Below are 19,710 nucleotides of genomic sequence, written 5' to 3' on the forward strand. Positions count from 1 at the left end.
AGAAAGTGGTGACAAGACAGAGAATAAGCAAAACAAGATCTGGTGAGCTGTGGAGGGGATATTGAGACAGAGATAGGTGGAAAAGAAATAGACAAGGGAGAGAGAGGTGGAAGACAGGTGAAAGAGAGGTGAAAAATAGAATAGGTGAGAAAAGGGAAGACGTGAGACATTCAAGGGAGAGCAGTGAGAATGACAGTTGAGATAGAGGAATAGACAGGAGGGGTGACAAAGACAACTTGAGAGCGATAATAAATACTGGCATGAGAAACAGTTATGTGTAGGGTGAATGAGTCAAAAGTCATTTGACATCAATTCCTGTGATGTCATTGGGGTCAAATTACATATGATGTGTCTTCTGCTACTCCTGGCATTTTGGTGAATTGACGACCATGATAGGAGTGCAGAGCATTGAGGTGGACCCTTAAGTATTTTGTGTCCTCATTTGATTGTTTTGTCTTATTCTTATCTCTACTAGAGCAGCCTGTTCGCCCGTCATTGTTTTTAAAGCAATCCTCTTGTGAGCGATGGAAGTTGAAAGCTATGTAGTGGTAATGTCTTCAGCCTCCACTTGTTGGTGGGAGGTAATCATAGACTGACTGCTCACTACGCCTCAAAGATTGTGTTGGCACCATACACTTCGAGCAAGAGGCGCCGTATGAATGTTTGTTCTTTGTGTAAATTGACCCTGCAGTCTGGTGTAAAAGGTCCCATTGCAGATTTAGCAGGGGTCACTGGACTTTGAAAGTTTTACACCCCGTTCCAATCAGTGATGCATTTCTGTCTCATAGTGCTCTGCCATCTATGATACTGCAAGTTACCCATAAATTAAAGGTACACGCTATATGGTGTTTTGAATTCGTCCTTTCATGGCGAAGAACACATTTTATGAGAAACGGTGAATTAACTACAAATAATCTGTGAAGTTGAATGTTTAGCCTATGGACCGGTCTTGGATTCTGAGAGTGTTTTAATAAATTCCTTTTAAAAAGAACACAGAGTAACTTTTCAATGATACAGCATGTTTTTTATGATAGATCTTTATATCTGTAAAACTCCTTGAAAGGATCGTCTGATTGCTTAAATGAAACCTCCTCCTTCATAGACACCTCAGCACTTCTATATACCCACCCAGGGCAGCCACCAGGCTGTTGTAAATTGAAGGTTTCAGTCGAACTTGCACCATTTCCTTCAGTTCAACATGTTGCAATCATGATCCACTTGGAAAGGGGGGAAACACAATTTAGATTTTCTGGATAAAGTTTGATGTGGGTATAATGATGACATATATCAAAGTTATCATATTTGACAATATTTTTTCTCCGGTACTTTTTAGAGGGTTTTATTTTTGTTTTTGTTTTTAGGTTAAAACATATTTTTACTGCTTGACTTCAGGACCAAGGATGTGCCTTCTTCCGGCCCACAATGCTATACTGTACTGGCTTTCTGTAACTTTTCTTTGCCACTTTATGCAATAAGACTAGAAACTGTAATTCAGTTCACTGAGCCATCAGTACTGGCCAGCCCCTACCCATTTTACACTCTTCGGATCTAGAAGCTTAAGGACCAGTTTTTAGGGTTCCCTTGCACAGAGCTTGCGATTTCCTTACAAAAACTCTTGTTTTGAAAGAAAAAATCTTAAAAGGAGCTTAGAACCGCGCACTGCTTATCTTTGCCTACCATTGACTGGCTCCTGCGTCACTTTACTTACCATTGGCTGGGTTCCACACAGCTCCTACGTCACTTAACGTACTATTTACAGGCCCCAACGGCCAGTGTTGACCGTATCATAGTATTTTTTTTCTTTACTTCATGCCATGCTGCACATTAGCTTGCGCTGCTGTGTAACATGTCCAAAACACATTGACAAAGGCTATATAGATTTTGCAGAGGCAAAATGAATTGGCTTTGCCAAGGATTGTTTTTTTATTTGTTTTCTGAGTATTCATCCCGCCTGAACCCTGTAGCTAATCATGTTGGGGCCACCTCTTCACAGACTTGGAGGTAAGCATCTGCATTCTGGTTTGTGGCTAGTCACGTTATTACCTGCTCCTCCTTGTAGGTTAAAGAACAAGTGGTCCACTATAACGGTATGTAATCCTGTGAGACATGGCTATGCTTTCTCCCAGACGAGCTGCCCCAGTGTTTCTTCTTTGCGCTCGTTTCTCTCTCTTTTCTTTGAGGAATATTTTACCGCTGTGGATGCGTCCTGAGAGCCCGGGGATCCGAGCTGGTCCGCGTCTTCGCGTGAACTGGGCTTAAAACTAGGCCTGGGCGGTAAATTCTATTCCGTTCGCGGAATGTGGGTAACATTTCAATTTTGCAGAGAACGCAAAATTACCTCAAATTCTGCGTTCCGCAGCTACGCAAAACTTTTTGCTTATTCGCGTTCTCAAATGCGTGTTCGTGAGATATTTTCCCCCAAGCAGGCAACAGCGATTGCGAACAAGCAATTTTGCGTGTTCGCACAATTTCTGCGTGTTCGGAGATTTTTTATGTTTTCGCAGAGATTTGTGTACGGGCCGCGGCTGTGCTTGTCCCATCCCTCACACCCCTTCAGCGACCTTGTTGCTTTCCTCCTCCCCAGCTCCCCTTATCCTTGCTTTCCTTTATCCTGGCCCAACCCTCCACGTCCTCCTTTATTGCACCCGCATCGGGTAAAGAAAGTGCTGTAATGCAGCACTTAGTTTCCATTGCTTGCCCCGTCATTCCCACCGCTGCTGTGAAAAAGGTCTAAAAACCATTAAGAAAACCAATTGATCTCTCAAAAGCGAAGCCTGTTAGCTTTGCCAATGTTTGTTTTGAAACAGAAACCAGCCTCATAATGATCCTCGGCCATACGGGTCATTTATGTAAAATCTGTACTGTAGTTATAACAAAAAATGCCTGTCTGTTTTTATAGGAACTCGTGTATCAATCAGCTCGGTTTCAGAGTCCGTGCTGATGTTTTTCAAGTAATTTTTTTTTTCTTACAATTTCCATCCTGTCTTGCTTGGTCTTTCAACTCGGGCTTGGCGAGTGGAAATAGAACAAACAGTATTTTCAACTGATTATCGTAAATATAACATGTTCGTATCCCCAGGCTACCACAATAAACTAATATTTTTTCGATTCAGGTAAAAATGTGCTTGTGCCAATACAGAATATATGTTCTCCAGTACTGTCAAAGGGAGCTTGAGAGCTGCCTTATAAAACAGAAACCAAGACACATTTTGTGTTGTTCACTTCCAAAAAACATGCTCGTTGGAGCCAGCGTTTGAAAACACGACGAAGAATTAGGAATCGGCCCTGTTGTATCTGGGCAGGAGGCGAGGGAGAGACCTGTGGAAGGCAGGGGTTTTCTAACGTGTTTTTTTTGGTCCTGCGATGCGCCTCTCATAATTCAAAGGCACTATCGACCCAGCCACCGCTGCCATCCATTATTAATGATTTTCATTTCAGCGTGTCATTTTGCTTTTCTGTTACAATGGAGATCAGAGCGGCCAGGTTCACCACCAGCGCGCGCCAGTTTTTTTTGTCTCCTGGATCTGAAAGTAATAGGCTCGGGTGTAATTTGCTGCAGCCTCAGATCCCACTCTTGACATGTACCGCTCAGATGGAGAGCTGTCACTGAGCACCGGATGGATGTCTGTCCGTCGGCCCATACAGCTCTGTAACCTCTCACAGGCATCTCTGTCTCTCCTGATCTCTTCCCCCCTGCCCATCACCCTGCATGTACCTCTCGTCGATCGCCCCCCCCCCACGTTGCTTCTCCTCACAGCTCACGCACGTTATGTGGCCAGTTGTGAATTTGAGCAGTGAGGGGGTGTGCTATGGCAAAGCTGTCTCTCCGCCTTTCATTTAGCATGTTAGCATTAAATATTTTCTCAAGCTGCTCTCCAGAAACTTGAGTGACAGCTTCCAGCAGGATCAGTTTGCGATACAGACGAGTAGCATTTACAGGTTTAAAATGAATCTTTTTTCAAATACAATATTTGATTTGAGTGCTCATATATTTGGCAAGTCAAGCTCTTGGTTAGCTGCATGGTTTTATGGCTTCCAAAACCTGTACTGAAGCAGAGAATGACGAAAAACTCAAGTTGTTGAATTATGGGTTTGCCCACTTTGGCCCTCATTATGTGTGGCCCGGAAAATCAGGCGAATTTTCTCCACCCACGGAGTTTCCCAGTGAACATTGGAGCCGGTAATACCTAGAGGTGGTGAAAATCTTGCCCAATAGGAGTTGGACTTTGAGAGTCCATTAAGAAATGAGGAATTACCACGGAATCGGTAACTCAAGGTCTGAAATTTGAAATTTGAAATTTAAACTTTATTGTTTAGTTAATTAAAACCATAACAATTTGATGAATGTCACACACAAATATAAAATTTATAAATTTGTCGCTAAAAAAATGGTCTGATTCCGCCAGCAACCCCTTATTCTGGGGCAGACTTTCACGTGGAAATCTCCAGTGAAAGTTGAGAGATGTGCGTTGTTTCCTCAGATCTCATAATTCCAGGTGGGCCAGTAGCTGTTAGCAGCCCCCGCCGTCATCGGAATTAAGAGACCACTCGTGGTGAGGGCTTTTGTGGAAGATTTTAATTTACATTGAGTTTTTCTTCCTGCATCATCACTTGCTTATAGAAAAGCTAGTGGAAAAGTGTATTGTGCACTCGGTGCAGCACAACACTTGGTTGGTGCTGAAAGCCCCTCAAAGAGGTCGCTAAAAGAAGACAGAAATGGGAAGAGTATTCCAAAGTGATACTCTGTGTACTGTAAACATGCGTTCTAATTAATAATCGAGTAGTACTTTAATTCTGTGTCATCTAACAGCTCCTTTAGAGCACTTTTTGAGGCAGAACTAGAACAGTTCGGTGACCTGGGATGCTGGACTTGTCAGGATGGGTTCTGCTCGTCCTGCTGTCTGCCCCTTGAGTGAAGCTTCATGGCCTGGCCATGTTCCATGCCTGAAGTCAGTGTTCATGTGGGTGTCCGCCTTGTCGTCTGAGGGTAGAGTGGGGTTTATGCTTGAGGTATGGTAGAAGTCCCCCCAGTGTACTAATGAATAATACATTCCTCCAGGAGTCAGACAACGGGATGAGTGTATTTATATATGCACATCACCTCTACTCTCTTGGAGACTTTTTTGCTGGGTCCTGGAGGTTTTTTTCCAGTTCATTCATCAAATTCGAATAGCCTCAGATGCCTGCTCGGCGAGTGGACTCAGACCTTAGAGAGGATGAAATAATGCACCCGGGTGGTTTTGCCAGAGCAGGGTCAATTCGATTTTTAATTTCTTGACCATTGCATTAATTGGGCAGATACCTTTCTGGATTAAGCGGAAAGCAGGTTGATAATTGTCTGAACAGGGTCAGGGACTGTTTCCAGAGATTGGATCTATGTGAATGTGGCGTTGATATACCACTTGTGTAGTGTCAATGATGTAAACCTGTGATGTAGTCCTAGACTAGAATGCCCAGCAGGAGCTTAGAATGTCATGTCATGTTTGTGTGAGGCTTCAGTACTGCTTTGACAGCGGGAGACACAGAGCTGTAACTGCTGAGGACATCAACTAAGAATAAGCACCACTGGACAAGAAACTGGAGTGGCGTCTTTACTACAACTTTCTTGCCAATCTGGAAGTTATTTATTTACAAATTGAAGACGATGAGTGGCGTAGCAGTCCGCACACTTGTTATAGAAAAAAAACAGTATATGAGATAGGTGACCCAGCCTGGGTACCCTTTCAGGAAAGGACCTGGCCATTATTAGACACTTACCAGAATGCAAGCTGGGGTCGGGGAACCGGCCACTCAACCTAATGTAGCTTTTAACTCAGAGATGTCCAAACTCATCACAGTGGCCTCAACTAGGCATGCAAACAACATCTTTCCCACTGTTCATCTTTTAGACCAGTGGTTCTTAACTTTTTGACTTCTGTAGAGCCCCATTTTATTGTTTTTGGAATCAGAAGGCCCTCACTGAATCATTCATTTTTGGAATACGGGGACCCCAATAATTCATTACTGGAAGCCGGGGACCCCTGCCTAAGCAATGTCGATAATCTGAACCTCAAAACAATGCACAAAAATACAGAAGAAAGAATTCATCAAACAAATATACAAATGAAGAAATATTTTATTGCGTTCACACACATTTATATATAAAAAAATAATAATGGGAAGGTTGGAACTTTTTTTTCTTCAATTGAGGCCACCCATCTTTCATCCTATATTCTGTTTGATTCACTTGCACTGCTCTCATGGATGAATCTGAGGATGGCAACATCCTTTTTAGCCCCAATTTTAGATTCCTTCACATTTACACAATGTTTTAACATTTTCAATTTTGCTTCTTTGTTTATATACACTTTAATAATATTTTTTAGGATTTAATTTTCTAAGCAGTCGTGGACCCCCTGAGCTGGCTTTGTGGACTCCCAGGGGCTCCTGGACCACAGGCTAAGAACCATTGTTTTTGACAATTCATCAACCACCACTATGACCCGTTGGTAAGTTTGAATATAACTTGGCAGCCATCCTGCCTACATACAACAGAGAAAACACTGAATTTGACCTATCTGCTCCACCAAGACTGACTTAACCTGTTATCTCCCAAGATTCGCATGCTGGACACCATTTGAAATTTGCACGGAGAAGTGCAAATTAATCAACAATATCCAACGGCATGTGAACAGCACACATTTATGCAATACCATGACGATCCCACCAATAACCAACCCTAATGTGTTATCTTCAACAGAACTTCTGCAGATGACTTCTGTACAGTGAGGGTAACCTAATAAAATTACCTAATAAAAATACGATATCATCACTGATGATTTGTGGATATTTTACCACTGGGCAAACACTGGCACACTCTAGGCGCAGGTGTTTATTGCCCAGTGGTCACCCATTTTATTTTTTATTTACTGGCCACGTGCCCCCGCTTCCTCCTCCCACCCTTCCAATAGGCATTTTGCCTTCTGCAACTGGCGTGCTGTTTACCTACGCAGTGCAGGCAGTAAAATACCCGTCGGTAGGAAAGATGTGGCACAAAGGCCGCATGCCACCATTGATTAAAAGGGTCAATGCTTCCCTCAGCTGTGCACCTCCATGGGCTCCCACAGGATTATACCGATCCTTCGCTTCCTGAAGAAGCTCAACCTGGATCCAGACTCTGCAAACTATATTGCCCATCCACCATTTTCAGAAAAAGTTCTTTGAGAAGGCGGTTTCCAACCAACCTACAAAAGAATATCAGGTGTTAGTCTCCTTCCTGACCACCAATCTGGAATCGGACCACAATGCAGCACTGAAACTGAAACCTTTTAGCTGGTCAAAGATTCACAGAAGGTTAGAGGCAACTGCGACCCCCCTCCCTCCCAACCCCCCTGCTATTGATCATTCTCCATCTTTCTGATATCTTTACCACGGTTGAGAACTATTCACAATTTAGGACCTTTGTCTCCAGAATGGTATTTGACCATCAACGGCTTCCGTCTTAGCTGAATAACAGGGTCCAGCTGGCCTAGATGAGTGACATCAGATCCAAACCCATCTTATTAGCCTGTGGCAATCTCAAAGGCTTCATACTTTCACTAGGGAAGTCAAACGTATATGATCTTTGGGCCATTGGAATTATGCAGCAATTAAAATAGCACACTATGCTGCCGGAAGTGTAAATTATGATAACCAGTGCAGCACATTCTGTGGCTGTAGTTTCTCACTATTTTGTCTTTTTTAAACAAATATTGCAACAGGGATCTCAACTCTATACGCAAAACCAGTTTCTTAAGAAGAAAAATTATACACATGCCACAAAATCCTATTGGAAAAGTTGTTCACACAAAAATGATTTTCCATGGAAGCAAAGGAAAACCGTTTTATGAGCACGTCCTTTGTCACTTTCAGAGTAAATTTGTTTACGTAAAACATACAATGTTGGTCTGATGAGAAAACCAACCTAAATGTGCTCACTAATTGTAATAACATGTGTGCCTCCTTTATTCTCCATATCCCAGTTATGTTTTTTAGAACTGGTTTTCAAGTTTTGGTTTTACTCTGTATCCACACTATGGAGGCTCGAGAAGCACTCCTTTCAGTTAGGAAACAGCCCTTGTCCACTGTATGGTACATCATATAAGTATAATATAGGGGAGCCTGGAATTGGTGTATAAAGGTTAGTGTCAAATTTCTTCTTTACAGTCTAGATGTGACGACTCTAGAAATAGCTGATCAGCTGTAATAACATATTATAGTTTAGTTTTGACTTCACAGTGACTGCTGCCAGTAGCCAACGTGAAACGGAGGTCATGCAGAATCATTACAGCTGCAGGGTAAACGAGGAAAACAAGAACTGTCTTTTCCTTCTTCTATGTTTTTTTAAAAAGAAAGTGCTTAGTAGAAAATAGATATTTATGGCAACATGCTTACTGTTTCCATGCTATAGGGCACGACTGAAAAAATGCATCTCTGCATGTTTCTACACAATCTGAGCTACAGCATTTGAAAACCAAATTTACTTTAAACTGTTTTAATTATTTTTGTGCAAAAAATAGATTACATATCGGTGTGTTCAATTTCACAGCACATGCTTTGCTTTTTGTCTTTGGGTCGTCAATTAACATGAATGATCAAGACGCCAAGGGTCAGATGGATCAAAATGTTTTACCCATTCTGTGTCTATGGGATAATGTGTTCATAGATATTGCAAAAAGTGTTAGTGATTTTTGGCAAGGGTGATGTATTATAAGGAGTAAAATACGTTGAAGGTACGTTTCAAGTCTTCTCAGCTTTCTATGACCTTATAATGGAACGTTGCCTTCGACAGTGTTCCTCTATATGGTCATGGAACTCCTTGGTGATTTGCAATTTCCTTTTAATGTAAGGTTGGGAGTACATTGTCCTGTATATAATACTAGCGTACCCGACGAGCGTTGCTGCGATATCAGAAGAAAGGAAATTCAAGGAAACTCGTTATGATAACATTCAATTTACATTGTGTCATTTTTATTGAAACTTATTCATTTTAATATGGAAAACATTTGAAAGTGTGGCTTGAGCAGTGCGTACTCGATCGGCTTCCAATCTTGATTCTTGTTGCTCTCCTGTTTCATTTGAGTGGGCTTGAGCAGTGCCTAATTGATCAGTTTCCAATCTTGATTCTCGTGGCTCTCCTGTTTCGTTCGAGTGGGCTTGAGCAGTGCGTAATCGATCCGTTTCCAATCTTGATTCTCGTTGCTCGTTCGTTTGAGAAGAACGGGCTTGAGCAGTGCGTACTTGATCGGCTTCCAATCTTGATTGACGTTGCTCGTTCGTTTGAGAAGAACGTGCTTGAGCAGTTTGTGTTTGAACAGCTTCTAATCTTGCTTCCCGTTGCTCGTCTGTTTCTGAAGCTTGTAATGCCTTTTTCATTTGTGCTTCAGATGTAGAATGACCAATCGATTTCCGTTTGGGGGGCATAACTGTCGACAATGCTTGCAAATTTGCTGACAGTTTCAGTATTCAAAAGATTGAGGGCCCTTGGGGGCCGATATTTAAAAAATATTTATGCCAGAAACCTTTGCGGGAGTGTACTCAACAACTTCCCAAAGTTTCCTGGCAATCGTATGAATGGTGTAGTAAGGCATAAAGGACAAACAGACAGACCGACATACATTTGTTTTTATATATATATAGACTAGCTTACCCGTCGCGCGTTGCTGCGATCTCAGAAGAAAGGAAATTCAAGGAAATTCGTTATGATAACATTCAATTTACATTGTGTCATTTTTATTGCAACTTATTCATTTTAATATGGAAAACATTTGAAAGTGTGGCTTGAGCAGTGCGTACTTGATCGGCTTCCAATCTTGATTCTCGTTGCTCTCCTGTTTCATTAGAGTGAGCTTGAGCAGTGCGTAATTAATCGGTTTCCAATCTTGATTCTCGTTGCTCTCCTGTTTCATTTGAGCGGGCTTGAGCAGTGCGTACTCGATCGGCTCCAATCTTGACTGTCGTTGCTCGTTCGTTCGAGAAGAACGTGCTTGAGCAGTTTGTGTTCGAACAGCTTCTAATCTTGCTTCCCGTTGCTCGTCTGTTTCTGAAGCTTGTAATGCCTTTTTCTTTCGTGCTTCAGATGTAGATCGACCAATCGATGGCATAACTGTCGACGATGCTCGCAAATTTGCTGACAATTCGAAAGATTATGAGGGCCCTGGCGGGCCAACATTTAAAAAATGTTTATGCCAGAAACCTTCGCGGGAGTGTACTCAACAACTTCCCAAAGTTTCATGGCGATCGGATGAATGGTGTAGTAATGCATAAAGGACAAACAGACAGACAGACATACATTCGTTTTTTATTATATATATAGATAAGGTAGCACTGTGAGATTCAAGACATCAGACATTTAAAAAAGAAGTGAAAAGTTTGGAATTTATCTATACTCTAAATGCCCTCTCTGAATAACGTCTGTTTTGAGAACAGTGCCTCTGGTCTTGCATGCATTTGAATGAATTCTGAAATAAAACATATCCATAATGATTTACACCCTGTTATATTGTATATAAATCCTTGCAGAATATGCTGCAAACAAAAATTAATTCCCTCGTTAATCATTTTGGATGTTAGCACTATATGGGCAAATGTTTCACCTCATACTGCCACCTAAATACCTGAATATAGCAATCATCAACTAAAAGTTGGCGATTTACTCTTTCAAAAGTATGCCTGCAAGGTGGTTCCTAGGGCCCCCAGTGGTGCCTTGAAACCAAGTTGAACATTTCTTGTGAACGGACAGCACCCAAGGTAGCAGCGTTGCCGGGCTTCAGACCAGAAAGTACAGGAAGAAAAAGACACTGTTTCCAACCTTCTGCTTCGTTTCTAACCTTCTCCTGCTTTGTTTCTAAATTCTTAACTCTGCTCTGGTTCAGATGCGGCAGACTCCATCCTTTCCCCATTTCTGAAAGGTGTTGAAAATGTTGCTCTTTATTTAGCACCTTGTTCAACTGTGATACACCTCCTGGCCATGTAGATACAACTCCCAACTTGCTCTGTTGCTCTATAGCTATATTGGTGATATTTCAATTAAATATATATAAGGACACGCAGAAAGGAGAATATAAACCTCACAGAGGCAAAAGGACCTGAATGGGACCATAGCTATTATTTTCAACTGGCCTTCTGATTGGAGGGCTCCTGTGCCCTAACCAAGTATTGCGAAGATAATTGATGGCAGTGGACTCAGTACGTGCTCATAACTGCTTCATTAATATTTTAAGGACTAAGAGGCTGAATGTCCCCATGAACCTGTTTCTACATATAGGGGACAGAAACATGTTCTAAGGAGTTGACACTAAATAATAGTCCTAGTTCGACCCATGCTATGATCTAATTATTTAACTAGTACCTAAAATTTACTTAGTTACGTGAAAATCAGTTTGTAATTCACTGTAATATCTTGGGGTAATAGGCAGAACTATTTTGTTAAAAAGCTGTCTTTTGATGTTGTGAAGCTGAATCCCATTGGGCACCTTAAAGGAGCAACAGTATATTTGCACGGATAAAAGAATGTACTTATTTCAACTTTAGATTATAATATAGCGTGGACCAGCCCATTTCAGAAACCCAATTATTGTATATAAGACAAATAAAAAAATCCGAGTACAGAGGTGAGAAGTGCAGTCTAATATTAATAACCAGGAGTCCCTGAAAGACAAAAAAAAAAAATATATATATATACTAGCAGCCCGCCCCAGCGTTGCCTGGGGCAGAAAGGGGCTAGGGGCAGTACACCCGCTCCCGCCCCGACCCCCTCCCACACCGACTCCCTCCCGCCCCGACTCACTCGCGCCCCCTCCTGCCCAGACATACAATTGCAAAGCTAATAGCAGCCCAGAGATTCGACCAGAGGGCAAACAGCAAATTCACAGAAAGAAGTGGCTGCCTCCGGCTAAGACAAGGGGCGGCAGAACTACATGAGTTAAGTCCAACAGCGGTGGTCGTGAAGTCTGGGCTGAAAGACTGACTGGAGGTTTCTTACCTCTTTCATGGGGCCTTACTGTGTACGCCCGCTCCCGCCCAGACTCACTCGCGCCCCCCTCCCGCCCAGACATTTTCATTTATTGCTGCCTCCTTACCTGTGCCACCTCCTCACTCACTGCACAGCCGCTCGTAACTGCACCGCCCTCCTCCTTGTCATCATCACGCACGTCGCGTCGTGCATAGCGCTAGGTACCGGCCGGCGCTACTTTCAGGGGACTACTTTGTTTACAAACGCAATTTTTTTAATTTACTTTTTTATTTTTATTTATATAGCCTATGTCCATCTACACACCCTGACATTTTCCTAGATGTATCGGGTGTGTAGATTGGCGCTGTGGTTCCCGAGTTTACCTGGCCAAAAGGTGCAAGTTCTCTCTTTATAATAGTAGTATAGATATATATATAGTTTTTTTAATAACACTTTTGGTATGAAGGTGAATCTAAATAATTGGTGTGAATACGGTAGAGACGTGTAGAAGTCTCCTTCAATCCGGGTAGAATCAATCAGTCTAGTAAGGTAAAGAGGACACATACACGGGGGCTTCTACAACATACTGACTGGCTATCCTCTAGATCGTATAAAGGTTGTGCAAGCAGAAATGTGGCGATGTGGTTAGTTGTTTATCCATTTCTGGGTACGACGTTTGAAACTCACAAAGTAGGAAGATGTCGGCTTGTACCTTCAACAATCTTTCCCTAGTAGTATTTAGGGAAATTAAGCAGGAACTTTTTTGTGTGTAAATTAGCATAGGTTTTATTTTGACACTTTATCACGTCAATGACCAGATTTCCCCCATCAGTTGGCCGTGCTTGTACAGAGTGTGTTCATTGTCTGCATTCTAGGTTTTTAATTTTATAGGTACTGGTAGCTGTGATGTATTTGTCCTGCTTTTTATGACACAAAAAAGCATTTTCTCTTGATTGTGTTTCCTTTGGATAACTCAAACGTTGGCATCTTCTCGTATGTTTTAGTCTTTATAAGACATGTGGGTCCTGCTTCAGATAGATGACAGCAGCTGGTCAGTTAAAGTAAAAAATATTTCTTTGGTTGTAATACAATCTCATTTAATATCCCACATTAATATACACTGCAATACATTTGTGTATATTAATCCGTAAATGCATTTACATGAAAACATGACTGGCCCTAAAATAAACCTTGTGGCAGTGTCTGACCTACCATGTACATTAATTACATTTCATTTACATTTATTTTACTTTCCTTGCACTTTTCTTGGTAATAAACAAGGCACAGTATTGGTTCAACATCCTATATAGTTCAGTTATAAGATTCTCTTGATAATGTGTATTGCTGCATAATCATACTAGGTTCTTTTATTTACCATCATTACTTTGTGTTTATTTTCAATTAGAAAATACGAACATGTAAAATCACCTATTAGAAATCCAATTGCTGTGTAATAACATTTAATCAATGGAATTATGACTTTATTAGATTATTTAAGAATCGCATCACATTTCAGCATTACCAATGTAAAAGGTAACGAGAACAGTCTCAATCTTTAGAAGAACAATTTTAGGATGGAATGATTGAAGTTTATTCAAGACATGATTCTTCTTTTTCTTCTTGTGTAGTCTGATCTGAGATATATTAAAGCAAGCGCCCAAGCTCCATAAGCAACATTAAACACGGTAGGCTTGTTGATGGTTCCTTATAGGTGGTACTAGCTGTAATGTTTTTATAAACCTTTTGCTTTTCCACCTACAGAAGAAGGGATAATGTATTGGGGGTTCTGGTGATTTGCTCTCTTAATAACAGAGTTCTGCTCAGGTTCTACTTTCAGTTTGCCACAAAAACGTGCAAGATTAAATCGTCTAACCCCGAGGCTCATCAACAGACTTCTATTCATAGATAGTTTAATTATTTCACTGTACAATTCCACTTTTTTTTATTAGGTTTGATAGGCATATCATATAGCTGCTGTTTTCTAGGAAATGTTTATCAGGAAGCAATGTCCAGTGTGGGCAACCTGTTTTGGATACACTGCGCTTGCGAAATCTCTAAAAATCCTAGAATGGGCTTAGAGCCCACCCGTGACTTACTGTTACTTACCATTGGTTGGCTTCCATGTCACTCTTGTATCCTGATTGGTCAGCGACTCCTGCTCCTTCCTGCTTCCTCCCTGGGCTTCAGCACATGTCTGGCATGGAGCATGGGCCTAGTACAACTTCTTGTTTCTGAACAGTGTCCGTCCACTGGCCAAAAGCGCCTGCAGGTACTTTCTTTCAGTTTTGGACATACACTCTCGAAGAATGCCTGTCGCTGCAGTCAGTGTCTTGCCCTCTCTAATGTTGCTATCCCCCACCTTGTTCCCCTGCCCATTGGTGGTCCTCACTCCTACCTCCTTCTGTCCATCCTACCTCCTGCTGTTGCTCCCCGCATTTCCCTTGTGTTAATTTCGCTCCACCCCTCCTGTTGTTCGTTCTTCCTGCTCCCTTCCTCCTTCCCATATCTCTCTTGCGAGACTCATTTACTGTATTCTCTTTTTTAACGCCCCTTGGGCTCTCCCATCAACCAAAAAACAAAATGAACCCATAAAGCTCTTGCAGAGCCAAATGTCTTTGTAAATGTGTATAAGAAGTTGCACAGCAGCGTGGGCTGCTGTGCAACATGACTCAAGGTAAACAAATGTGGGATATGATGCGGTCAACACTGTGCTGCTGTGCAACAGGTCTAAAAAACATTGACAGCAACTGGTCTTCCATAGGCAATACCTGTTGGCTTTGCCAATGCTTTTCAAGATTGCCAGTATCCTGCATAAAGTAGCTGTTGTTTTAATATGAATGTTTAACAAAATATCACCCGACCTTTTGCCTCCGATGACCTCTTGTGAGCTGGACCAGAATGGAAGGCAGTAGTGCCTTCTTAAATAGACTGGTTTTTAGCCAATAGGAGACCAGGTCACTCGTTATGCCACGTGCAACATTAAATACAACTGATAGGAAGGTATTATAGCTTGTGTATTTGTGTTAGTTGGAAAAACTGCATGATTCTAGCCACTCCCCTTTTCGTCTTCTCTTCTCTTCATTATGCAGATATATACGTATGTTTCTCCTCATCTACCCAGCGTTTCCACATCTCCATCTATATCTCTCATGGGTGGCAGCCCTTTCTCTGCAAGTCACAGGTCTTGAATCTTCCCCCAAGTCTCACAGTTCCAGTGAGCAGCCAGAGACTATTAGTCAGGACATTTATTGTGCCATTGCCTTTTCCTGCGTGTTATAGGGATGAACACAGGATCCTCCCACAAGTACAATGACAGACATACATGAGTTACATCACCAGGTCTTACGACATCCTGGGATTCCACAGGATTCAGTGCCACATCCAAGAAAATGGCACCCGTTTCAAATTGACTCATTGCCGGCTGCGAATAATATCGTACTGTTCTCATTCTGCAAAATCTGCCACATTATTTTCCTTGTAATATCTCTTGTGAACTAAAATAAAATTCATCTCATGGCTTTGAGGATATTGGAAGATTCCATATGAGCACTCAGGGCTTCTGAAAAAGGACAAGCAAGCACAGACTACTGTACAATATGGGTGAAAGTAAAGAAAATATTTGTGCTATAAGACAGCCAGTGTTAGCTTAGTCATAGCACTGTTTTATTTACTTTAAGACATGTTGCACTGCATCCCGCGCTACTGTACACCTTGTCTAAAAAAAAAACAATGACAAAGCCAATAGACCTCTCATAGGCAATACTTATTGATTTTCCCAATGCTTATTTAAATTAGGGCTTTCCCTTTCTATAGGTCTCACCTTGGCAGCACTTGCGCTGTCTCTTAGAGATATGCTGTATTCAGGATAGAGGCATAAAGCTCCTCCCACTTTCCGCCCATCTTTTCAATTAGCTCCTGTCCCTTGTCAATGGTGACTTTTCATTGGTCAATAGGCTTAGTAGTCCCTCCTTAGTACCGCCTTGTCTCTTCTTGTAGCCTCCCATGAAGGACACTCCCTGTTACATGTGTTGAATGAATAGTTTATTGTGTTAATTAACAAAAATTGTTACAAAAGATTCAAATAAAATCTCCCAAGGACTTACTTACTTTGTTACAATTGGTACATGCCTAGTGAATTTGATGTATGGTATACACTAAAATAAAAGAAAATGATTTTTTACAAACGGCGCATAAAAACAGATAACAATCAATGAAGTACTGGTACTAAACCAATTAATCAATTCAATACTGATGGATCCTTCCCCTTGTGTGCAAACTTTACAAATCTTGCAGAGAGGGTTGGAGTCTCAGAGTTATAAAGTGCATTCAGAACAATCTTATAAATGTTCAAACCATATTTTAAGTAAAAGATTCAATGTTATTGTAAAGTGCATGAGTCAGACAACGGCATATACAAACCAAGTACTGAGAATACTAGGCTATTCCATTTCAATAAAGTGCAAGATGTACAATCTTAAACGAAGCATGGATTCTTCGTGCCAAGTAATATCATTTCAAAAGGTGCGATGTACGCAGCTTTTCTTAACAGTTCTTTAACCTTATATGCATACTTTGCAAACCTTGCCAATTCCATTGGAGTCTCCAGATTAAAAACAAGTTTCATAGCTTCAGTACAGGTCCCCACCCCATATTTTAAGAAGAGAGGTTTCAATAAAGTGCGTTGAGTGTATTACGAACAATGACATGTACAGACCAGATGAACCAAGGATTTCTCATGTTGGTGGCAAAGGCTACAAGTTGTTATTGCCGCTAAGGCTTTCCAGTGCCTGTTGATATCTTTAATCGGCAAAAGCATAAATCTCACCATAAAAATGTGCTTTAAAATAGACTTATTTCACGCAGTGTCAAGATATGGCTGCCGTAGGCGGTCTTCATAGGAACTTGCAAGGATCCCAATATTGCTACTGGAAAAATTCAGTTCCTTCATGTCCTCTTCCTTTGATAATGATCTAACTTGTTTTTTCAGTATAGACTTTAGGATGCCAGGCTAGTGGATAAGATCCTGCAGTTTGGGTGTGTCGAGGTGTAATTCAGTGCAGGCGGTGTGCAGGCCTTCGCTCCACAGATTATTTTCTTTCATGAAAATAATCTTTAAAATTGACTTCATTGTTTGCGGGGAGCTGCACAAACCCCTCGATGGAACCGCACCAAGATTCGCTTAAATGCTCGACAATTGAGATGTTCCATAAAATTAATATAAGCCGCTGGGAATGCTATCTGACCATATGTGATTGACAGAAGCAGTTTGGCATTTATAACCTTTCTGATTGATTTGGTTGATGGACTACTTAACTTGGAGTACAGTTTGCACAGGGCAACGTCACTGCTTTGGCTTTTGTTTCAACGGGAGCAATATGTGCTGTGGGCGTCCTGTTGCTCATCAGCCGCACCCCTAGGTAGTTGTATTTGGTCGCTGTTACTATTTTTAAACTACCCAGTCTCCATTGTTGTCTGAGTTTGTTGGTATATTTTCCAAATATTACTACCTTTGGCTTACCTGCATTCGCTCGTAATTCGTTAATGTTTAATGCATCCAATAATCTTTGCATGCCTACTTTTGTATGGTCCAATAACACATATCGTCTGCGTTAAAAATAATCTATTTGGGGCGATTTTAGGGGGTAAAAGGTTAGTGTTGGATATAATTTTTCCGAGTTTGCTGTATATAAATTAAAAAGCAGAGGAGCCAATACAGAACCTTGCTTTAACCCTCTGTCTGTTGGTATCTTTGTAGTGAAAGACAGAAATTGGATTTAGCACCCATCAATTGACAATCTCACTATAGTTCATTAAAGCATCAAGTTTCCATGATGAACAGTAGAAAAAGCAGATCCAGATTTTTCTTATAGTCGAAATGGTGTTCTTTATTGATAAATATATTCAGATGTTTTAACCCCTTCACTGCTGGCCCGTTTCCGCCCCCGTGCGGTAAACAAACGAACAGGGGCGGGCCATGACGAACCCCAGCCGTCATCAGCACACGAGCACCGTAGTGCATGACGGCTGGGGTTCGTCACCAACATGGAAGTGGTTAAAAACCAATAATCAAAAAATTATTTTAGCCAATGCGTTTCGTCTCTGACGAGACTTTTTCAAGGCTAAAAAAGAACATATATATATACACTTCTTAAAAACTGTTCATATATACTTATATACAAACAAACATTACATCATTAACTTTTACAATCCCACCTTGAGTGTTACTGTATTAGCTAATCTACATGTTGCAATTTTATATAAATTACATGAGCATAACAAATTGATGGTTCATCACAAATTGATGAGAAGACGTTGGAACCTTGTGAAACTATATAATCTCTCCGAGAGGAAAGCAGAAATGATTTCTATATATTTCATCTTTTTTATTATTATCCAGAGAGAAATATATTTAAACATCAAATGTACTTCTCTTGTATATATTACCAAGATAAAACTATATTCTCAAGTGTAGGTGCCTCAGTCTTGTTCATATAACGTACCTCAAAATTTTATGTATATCTTTTTAGTGGCTGAGTTCGTTGCGGATTTTACCCATACCCAAGTTTCTGTGTGGAGGCTAATTATGGCTTTCAACAGGCTCGCCGCTATCCCCCAGTTTAGCAGTTTCCACCACAACACACTCCGATTGACTCCATCAAAGGCCGCAGAGTAATCCACAAAACATTTGAAGAGAGGAGGAGAGTTTTTCTACATGGACTGTTCTATTAAGTAGGCGACAGCTCAAATATTGTCCATTATAGATGCTCCCGGCCTAAAGCCGGTTTGGTACGGAGGTAGAATTTTTATTTTCATTCACCCAATCCTGCAGATCTTGCAGGAGAAGGCTGGCGAATCTTTTCGCCTCAATGTCCAAAAGGGCAAAACGCCTGTACGGTAATTCGAAGGGTTCCCAGTATCTCCCTTTTTGTGGCTAGGTTGCTGCAAGGAGCCTTTCCAAGTCTCCGGGACTATTGAGTTTGTCAGACAATACTGATAAAGTGGCGTGAGTACAGTTCCCCAGAAGTCGCAGTCTTCTTTGAAAAGATGGCCTGGTAGGCCATTAGGGCCGGGGCCCTATCTTTTCTGATATTTTTTAAGATTGCCATCACATGATTCCGTGGAGCCAATGCTTCAGATGTTTCCTCAATGGTTGGCAGTTTCCCTGCCACGGAAAGTCCAGATGTGTGTGCAGGAGAAAAATCGCAACCCATGGACACATTGCGTCGATCATGGGCATGCCTTGAGAGCCTGTTAATATACAACCAGAATTCTGCCTGTTTGCTTGGAGTCAGCAAAGTGAAGACATGCAGCCATTCAGAATCTTGTTGTTTTCTTTTATGATCCTATACATTTTTTCTGTGTGTTTTCCTTGCTAAAAGAAGATTTTGATGTGTTTCGTTTTTTCCCCTCTCGCTTGTAGTTGCATAAGGCTGTTCTAAGTAGCCTCTTGCTTTGCTCCACTTTTTTGCACCAGGTTGGAGTTGGCTGCAAGGCCTTTCTCTAGGTGTTGGGGGATGCCTTTTTTGTTTACCTATTAAGAGATGATATACCTCAGTCGACAGTTTAATCCAATTCTCAGGGATATTGCCGCTTGTAAATTCTTCGGCTATTTTCGGCCAGTCGCTTTTCCACCTACTTAGGACTGATGTATCTATTTTATTCCACTTTAGTCTCCTCGGTATAGCATCAATTTCCTCCCCATTTGTGTGGCCCACAAGGACAGTGCGCTAGAGCCAAAT

General features: G+C 41.4%; 1 protein-coding gene across 1 annotated transcript in view; it reads left to right on the top strand.

The window, feature by feature from the left end:
• CHCHD3 (coiled-coil-helix-coiled-coil-helix domain containing 3) overlaps positions 1-19,710 on the top strand; it is a 1,074,460-nt gene that overhangs the window by 577,984 nt on the left and 476,766 nt on the right. The window lies entirely within an intron of this gene.

Source organism: Lissotriton vulgaris, chromosome 1_1 (genome assembly GCF_964263255.1).
Source record: "Lissotriton vulgaris chromosome 1_1, aLisVul1.2, whole genome shotgun sequence".
Lineage (NCBI taxonomy): Eukaryota > Metazoa > Chordata > Amphibia > Caudata > Salamandridae > Lissotriton > Lissotriton vulgaris.